Source organism: Zeugodacus cucurbitae, chromosome Y (genome assembly GCF_028554725.1).
Source record: "Zeugodacus cucurbitae isolate PBARC_wt_2022May chromosome Y, idZeuCucr1.2, whole genome shotgun sequence".
Classification (NCBI taxonomy): domain Eukaryota; kingdom Metazoa; phylum Arthropoda; class Insecta; order Diptera; family Tephritidae; genus Zeugodacus; species Zeugodacus cucurbitae.
The window spans coordinates 10,187,501-10,195,642 of NC_071673.1; the positions used below are offsets into that span (position 1 = coordinate 10,187,501).

The 8,142-nt window shown below is 33.1% G+C and overlaps 2 non-coding genes and 1 pseudogene across 2 annotated transcripts; all 3 read right to left on the reverse strand.

Moving 5' to 3' along the window:
• The window catches only part of LOC128923606 (large subunit ribosomal RNA), a 6,077-nt pseudogene extending 2,863 nt beyond the window's left edge, over positions 1-3,214 (reverse strand).
• Positions 3,215-3,667: 453 nt separating this feature from the next.
• Positions 3,668-3,846, reverse strand: LOC128923583 (5.8S ribosomal RNA). The gene has a single exon (XR_008472357.1). It is a non-coding gene; the product is annotated as a 5.8S ribosomal RNA (ribosomal RNA).
• Positions 3,847-4,355: 509 nt separating this feature from the next.
• On the reverse strand, positions 4,356-6,345 carry LOC128923605 (small subunit ribosomal RNA). The gene has a single exon (XR_008472373.1). It is a non-coding gene; the product is annotated as a small subunit ribosomal RNA (ribosomal RNA).
• Between the last annotated feature and the right edge of the window lie 1,797 nt (positions 6,346-8,142).

Here is an 8,142-nt window from a genome sequence, read left to right on the forward strand (position 1 = left end):
GTCGTCTGCATATGCACAACAACCACAAAGCGTTTCAAGTTGGCCAAGGCCAAGTTGAAGGCCCGGAGTCTTCGCTCTCCGCTGGGGCTTTTGCCCCTCTCCTCCGTGGTGGAGGCATTTCTCCTACACTCGCGCACAACAAAAACACAGAACTTTCACTACCTGCACTGTACACAATGTTTGTTATGGCAGATGCCGCTATATCCGCACTGCTGGGAAATCCCACACTTTGTTCACTAATCCACACACTAGTTAATGGCCTAAGCCGCTATCCTTACACACTTTTGGGAATACACACGATGTGTATAATCCCTCACGTACCTGCTTACTGTGTCTATTTCACTACAGGCTACCGACAGACCGGAAAAACCGAAAAATTTTATCACTTTCAGAAACACTGAAAAATACTTAAAAATCGCTTTTAAAAACTCGCAATGATGCGCAAACACGTCCGTTCACTTCGAGGTTCTACAAACAACTCAGTAGATAGGGACAGTAGGAATCTCGTTAATCCATTCATGCGCGTCACTAATTAGATGACGAGGCATTTGGCTACCTTAAGAGAGTCATAGTTACTCCCGCCGTTTACCCGCGCTTACTTGAATTTCTTCACTTTGACATTCAGAGCACTGGGCAGAAATCACATTGTGTCAACACCCGTTAGGGCCATCACAATGCTTTGTTTTAATTAGACAGTCGGATTCCCCAAGTCCGTGCCAGTTCTGAATTGATTGTTAATTGATAATCGTTATAATTAAATAAGAATATATATCTTGCGATATAATTCTTATAAAATTTTAGCAAGAAAGTTCCACAATTGGCTACGTAACTACTATCCGGGGAACAAGAACCGAAATTCTCTATTTACCCAGAACGAGTACATAAACCATGGTATTGCTTCCCAATCAAGCCCGACTATCTCAATCTTCAGAGCCAATCCTTATCCCGAAGTTACGGATCTAATTTGCCGACTTCCCTTACCTACATTATTCTATCGACTAGAGACTCTTCACCTTGGAGACCAGCTGCGGATATTGGTACGGCCTGTTGAGAAGTTTGCGTAACCCCACCATAAATTTTCAAGGTCCGAGGAGAAAATATCGACACAACAGTAAATGTCATGCTCTTCTAGTCCATCTACCATATCTCTCTTCGAAAGACTTCCATGGTAGTACGACTATAAAACAGAAAAGAAAACTCTTCCGATACCTCTCGACGGCTTCTTTATGGTCGTTCCTGTTGCCAGGATGAGCACAAGGCCCATTTTTAATAACAAACGGATACTCAACAGGTTACGGAATTGGAACCGTATTCCCTTTCGTTCAAAATTATTCAAGTGTTTAATTACTATGAAGAAAACATAATAATTATATATTCTCAACAATTCATTAAAACTTGAAAATTTTCGGCTTTCGCCTTGAACTTAGGACCGACTAACTCGTGATCAACCACTGTTCACACGAAACCCTTCTCCACTTCAGTCCTCCAAGGTCTCATTCGATTATTTGCTACTACCACCAAGATCTGTACCAATGGCGGCTCCATGCAGGCTTACGCCAAACACTTCTAAGCACACCATTGTACCCTCCTACTCACTAAAGTTTCAAAATTTATAATCCAACCGAAATTGTATTATAAATCATGTACTTTAGCGGTAATGTATAGGTATACAACTTAAGCGCCATCCATTTTAAGGGCTAGTTGCTTCGGCAGGTGAGTTGTTACACACTCCTTAGCGGATTACGACTTCCATGTCCACCGTCCTGCTGTTTTAAGCAACCAACGCCTTTCATGGTATCTGCATGAGTTGTTAATTTGGGCACCGTAACATTACGTTTGGTTCATCCCACAGCGCCAGTTCTGCTTACCAAAAGTGGCCCACTGGGCACATTATATCATAACCTCAACCTTCATATCAAGAAAGGTGAGGTTCTTACCCATTTAAAGTTTGAGAATAGGTTAAGGTCGTTTCGACCCTAAGGCCTCTAATCATTCGCTTTACCAGATAAGATTATTTTACATAATATTTAAATGCACCAGCTATCCTGAGGGAAACTTCGGAGGGAACCAGCTACTAGATGGTTCGATTGGTCTTTCGCCCCTATACTCAATTCTGACAATCGATTTGCACGTCAGAACTGTTTCGGTCTTCCATCAGGGTTTCCCCTGACTTCAACCTGATCAAGTATAGTTCACCATCTTTCGGGTCACAGCATATATGCTCAAGGTACGCTCCAGTTAGAGGTATAAATAATAATAAATTATCATTATACATAACTATATGGAACGCCCCGGGATTGAATTAATAGTAAAATATTTCACTAAAAATTAATCCCATTATATAAAAGTTAAGTTAATTTCGCCATTAGGTTTAATATAACCCAATGACTTGCACATATGTTAGACTCCTTGGTCCGTGTTTCAAGACGGGTCCCGAAGGTATCCTGAATCTTTCGCATTGTTAATCATATAAATGCATACAATTAATATTAAAATCAATGATAATAATATTATTGTAAAATTCAAAAGAATTTAAGCATTATATATGTAAAATCTATCAACACTTTATCAAATCATCAGTATTTATTCTATGTTAATAAGCTAAAAGCAAATTAATTTGAATAAACTTAACACCAATGATCTTTTGATAAATATTTTATTATGTTAATAGATTACAATGTCCTTATATGAAAAAAATGCACACTATTACTATAATATTATAAATATCACAGTTATAATGATGAATTTTTCATAATGGATATTCAGGTTCATCGGGCTTAACCTCTAAGCAGTTTCACGTACTATTTAACTCTCTATTCAGAGTTCTTTTCAACTTTCCCTCACGGTACTTGTTTACTATCGGTCTCATGGTTATATTTAGTTTTAGATGGAGTTTACCACCCACTTAGTGCTGCACTATCAAGCAACACGACTCTTTGGAAATATCTTTCTAGTAATCATTAACGTTATACGGGCCTGGCACCCTCTATGGGTAAATGGCCTCATTTAAGAAGGACTTAAATCGTTAATTTCTCATACTAGATATTAAGATATTCCATACACTGCATCTCACATTTGCCATATAGACAAAGTGACTTAGTGCTGAACTATTTTCTTTTCGCTCGCCGCTACTAAGAAAATCCTTGTTAGTTTCTTTTCCTCCCCTCATTAATATGCTTAAATTCAGGGGGTAGTCCCATATGAGTTGAGGTTGTATAAAAATATTTATATTTATTTTATATTTTAGCTTTTTGCTATTTTAAAGAAACATACATAATTATTTCTTAACACCAATATAATTTTCTTAATAATAAATATTCAATCTTTTCATCCCGTACTACTTACTTCATTATAACAACAATATTATTTTCTTGGTTTTTTACATTTAAGGCAATCCTAGAATAAAATAATATTTTATGCTAGACGTTCCTCTAAATGTATATATTATTTGAAATAATAATATTGAAATTTTATTGTTTTTGGGAATACTAAGATTCTTATTTATTATAAAATTTCGTTCAAATATGAGGTGTTCAAGAATATATTTTCTATATTTCTTTTTATGCTATTAATATTATGGATTGAAAAATACAATCCAGTAATATACCATGTGCTTAAATTCTTTTAATTGACTAAAAGAATAAGCAACTAATTTAGCATAGTCTTACAACCCTCAACCATATGTAGTCCAAGCAGCACTTTAAAATTAATTAAAGTACATAACAGCATGGACTGCAATATGCGTTCAAAATGTCGATGTTCATGTGTCCTGCAGTTCACACGATGACGCACAGTTAGCTGCGTTCTTCATCGACCCATGAGCCGAGTGATCCACCGCTTAGAGTGATAATTTTTTGTTTATTTTAATTTAACGTCAAGAGTTTTTAATTTATTGAAAGAATAACATTTCGTTTTCGTATATAATATATAAATTATTTTAAAACATCTTTCAATAAATTGTAATTTTCAACCCAAACATTTACAAGTTGCGCATGTCTTAGTCCAACAAAAACAGTAATTCCTTTTTTATTACATTTTATTTAATTTCTATATATTTTTAAGGAATTACACGTTAATGAGAACAAATTAACTTATCATTTATATTATTTTTATAAATAATAAGTACAACTATATATGTTTAAAGGTTTGTTGCGTTCAAATACAATGTATGCGATATAATTTTCATTATACTACAATACAAGGAGTAAAAAAAAAAAGAAAAAAAAGAAAAACATTCAAATAAATGAATGAAAAGAAAAAAAAGAAAATAATTTTTCTTTTTTATTCTTTTTTTGTTTGTTTGTTTGTTTGTTTGTTTGTTTGTTTTTTTATAATATTTACGGATAGGAACACAATAATGATCCTTCCGCAGGTTCACCTACGGAAACCTTGTTACGACTTTTACTTCCTCTAAATAATCAAGTTCGGTCAACTTTTGCGAAACAACCGTGAAACACAAGGCGTCACAGTGATCACGTCCGGAGACCTCACTAAATAATTCAATCGGTAGTAGCGACGGGCGGTGTGTACAAAGGGCAGGGACGTAATCAATGCGAGTTAATGACTCACACTTACTGGGAATTCCAAGTTCATGTGAACAGTTTCAGTTCACAATCCCAAGCATGAAAGTGGTTCAGCGGTTTACCCGGACCTCTCGGTCTAGGAAATACACGTTGATACTTTCATTGTAGCGCGCGTGCAGCCCAGGACATCTAAGGGCATCACAGACCTGTTATTGCTCAATCTCGTTACTGCTAGACGCAATTTGTCCATTTAAGAAGCTAGTGTCCTTATAATGGGACAAACCAACAGGTACGGCTCCACTTATATAAACACATTCAAACACTTGCACATTCAAGATGAACTCATGAATGAAGGCTATATAAGCTTCAACACCATAATCCTGAAAGCATCTATTTAATATATTTGAGTCTCGTTCGTTATCGGAATTAACCAGACAAATCACTCCACGAACTAAGAACGGCCATGCACCACCACCCATAGATTCGAGAAAGAGCTATCAATCTGTCTTACACGCTTATGTTCGGACCTGGTAAGTTTTCCCGTGTTGAGTCAAATTAAGCCGCAGGCTCCACTCCTGGTGGTGCCCTTCCGTCAATTCCTTTAAGTTTCAGCTTTGCAACCATACTTCCCCCGGAGCCCAAAAGCTTTGGTTTCCCGGGAAGCGACTGAGAGAGCCATAGTAGTAGCTACACCCAATTGCTAGCTGGCATCGTTTATGGTTAGAACTAGGGCGGTATCTGATCGCCTTCGAACCTCTAACTTTCGTTCTTGATTAATGAAAACATCTTTGGCAAATGCTTTCGCTTAAGTTAGTCTTACGACGGTCCAAGAATTTCACCTCTCGCGTCGTAATACTAATGCCCCCAAACTGCTTCTATTAATCATTACCTCTTGATCTAAAAACCAATGAAAGTAGAACAGAGGTCTTATTTCATTATTCCATGCACAAAATATTCAGGCATTTGGAGCCTGCTTTAAGCACTCTAATTTGTTCAAAGTAATTGTACCGGCCCACAACAACACTCGATGAAGAGCACTGAAGCAGGTTTAAATAGGAGGAATATATAAAAAATACATTGTATTAATTACATATAAGAACTCCACCGGTAATACGCTTGCATACATAAGGTAATGTACATACCACAATTATAGCTGTACTACCCGTATGAAGCACAAATTCAACTACGAACGTTTTAACCGCAACAACTTTAATATACGCTATTGGAGCTGGAATTACCGCGGCTGCTGGCACCAGACTTGCCCTCCAATAGGTCCTTGTTAAAGGATTTAAAGTGTACTCATTCCAATTACAGGGCCTCGGATATGAGTCCTGTATTGTTATTTTTCGTCACTACCTCCCCGAACTGGGAGTGGGTAATTTACGCGCCTGCTGCCTTCCTTAGATGTGGTAGCCGTTTCTCAGGCTCCCTCTCCGGAATCGAACCCTGATTCCCCGTTACCCGTTGCAACCATGGTAGTCCTAGATACTACCATCAAAAGTTGATAGGGCAGACATTTGAAAGATCTGTCGTCGGTACGAGACCATACGATCTGCAAGTTATCTAGAGTTCAACCAATATAACGATCTTACGATCGCTTGGTTTTAGCCTAATAAAAGCACACGTTCCAAAAGGTCCGTGTTTATTTTGCATGTATTAGCTCTAGAATTACCACAGTTATCCAAGTAACTGTTAACGATCTATGGAACCATAACTGATATAATGAGCCTTTTGCGGTTTCACTTTTAATTTGTTTGTACTTAGACATGCATGGCTTAATCTTTGAGACAAGCATATAACTACTGGCAGGATCAACCAGAATAATATTTTTTATTCATTTATATAATATTTTTTATACTATATAAATTTTTATAATGATATTTTCAATATTTGAAAATTAAGTACACGACATATACACAATGCAAAGGAGAACGAAATCGCGACAATAAATAATTATGAAATTTCTTCTACTATGGTCGGATTAAATAATTTACTTCATGTCATTTAAATTTCATATTATTGTATTATTTATTGCGGTCTTATTCGGACTTTGAGACTGTGTATCTTATCGTGAGAAAGAATTTTCGTTCTCTATACATATATAATATAATTATTAATGTAAGGACGATGTTTCTTCTTGTATTTGTTAAACTTTCAAATAATATCATTTTTTATACATTTTACTTTATTTCAATGCATATAGTGTATATATCTTTTTTTAAGAGTATATACGTTTTTCTTTTGATTTGAAATTAATAATTTCAATTCAATTATTTTTCATTTTATTTCATATATGATATGAAAGTATTCGAGCGTAATAATATAAATATTTAACTTTATTGAATTTTATTCTTTACCCACATATATTTTATGTGAATAGAAGAACAAACCCCAAAAAAAGTTAAATTAAAAAAAAAACGACTACATTATGTTAGGTATAGAAGAATAATCTCAATTAATAACATTTCATTATTAACAAAATTATTTCTATTTAAACCAACTGTAGCAAACCAGGAATAAATTTTTTTGCTCTCATTTATATATTACACTTAAATACTTTTATAAATATATGAAAATAATTTTCATATAAGTACTAAGTATGCAATTTCATACAAGTATTAAAATTTTCATACAAGTACTAATGTTGAAGTTTCATACAACATATATGTTTTCTGCCACGTACACCTCACCAACCGGAAATCGTATGGAGAAAATCTTTTTAACCATATAAAAGTTTTAAATTCATATATATACAAGTAATTTATATCATTTTCTATGAGCATTATGCTTATAAGAAATATTACAACATCAAAAATAGCTTAACATTTATTTTTTTTTTTAAATTTTTTGTACTTATATGAAAATTATTTAGTTGTATGAATTCATACACTTAGTACTTATATGAAAATTAGTATCTATATGAAAATTAATTAGTATTTATATGAAATTTATTAAGTATCTATATGAAAATTATTTAGTATTTATATGAAAATTATTTACTTGTATGAATTCATAAACTTAGTATCTATATGAAAATTATTTAGTATTTATATGAAAATTTTTTACTTGTATGAATTCATAAACTTAGTATCTATATGAAAATTATTTAGTATTTATATGAAAATTTTTAACTTGTATGAATTCATTAACTTAGTATCTATATGAAAATTATTTAGTATTTATATGAAAATTTTTAACTTGTATGAATTCATTAACTTAGTATCTATATGAAAATTATTTAGTATTTATATGAAAATTATTTACTTGTATGAATTCATAAACTTAGTATCTATATGAAAATTATTTAGTATTTATATGAAAATTTTTAACTTGTATGAATTCATTAACTTAGTATCTATATGAAAATTATTTAGTATTTATATGAAAATTTTTAACTTGTATGAATTCATTAACTTAGTATCTATATGAAAATTATTTAGTATTTATATGAAAATTTTTAACTTGTATGAATTCATTAACTTAGTATCTATATGAAAATTATTTAGTATTTATATGAAAATTATTTACTTGTATGAATTCATAAACTTAGTATCTATATGAAAATTATTTAGTATTTATATGAAAATTTTTTACTTGTATGAATTCATAAACTTAGTAT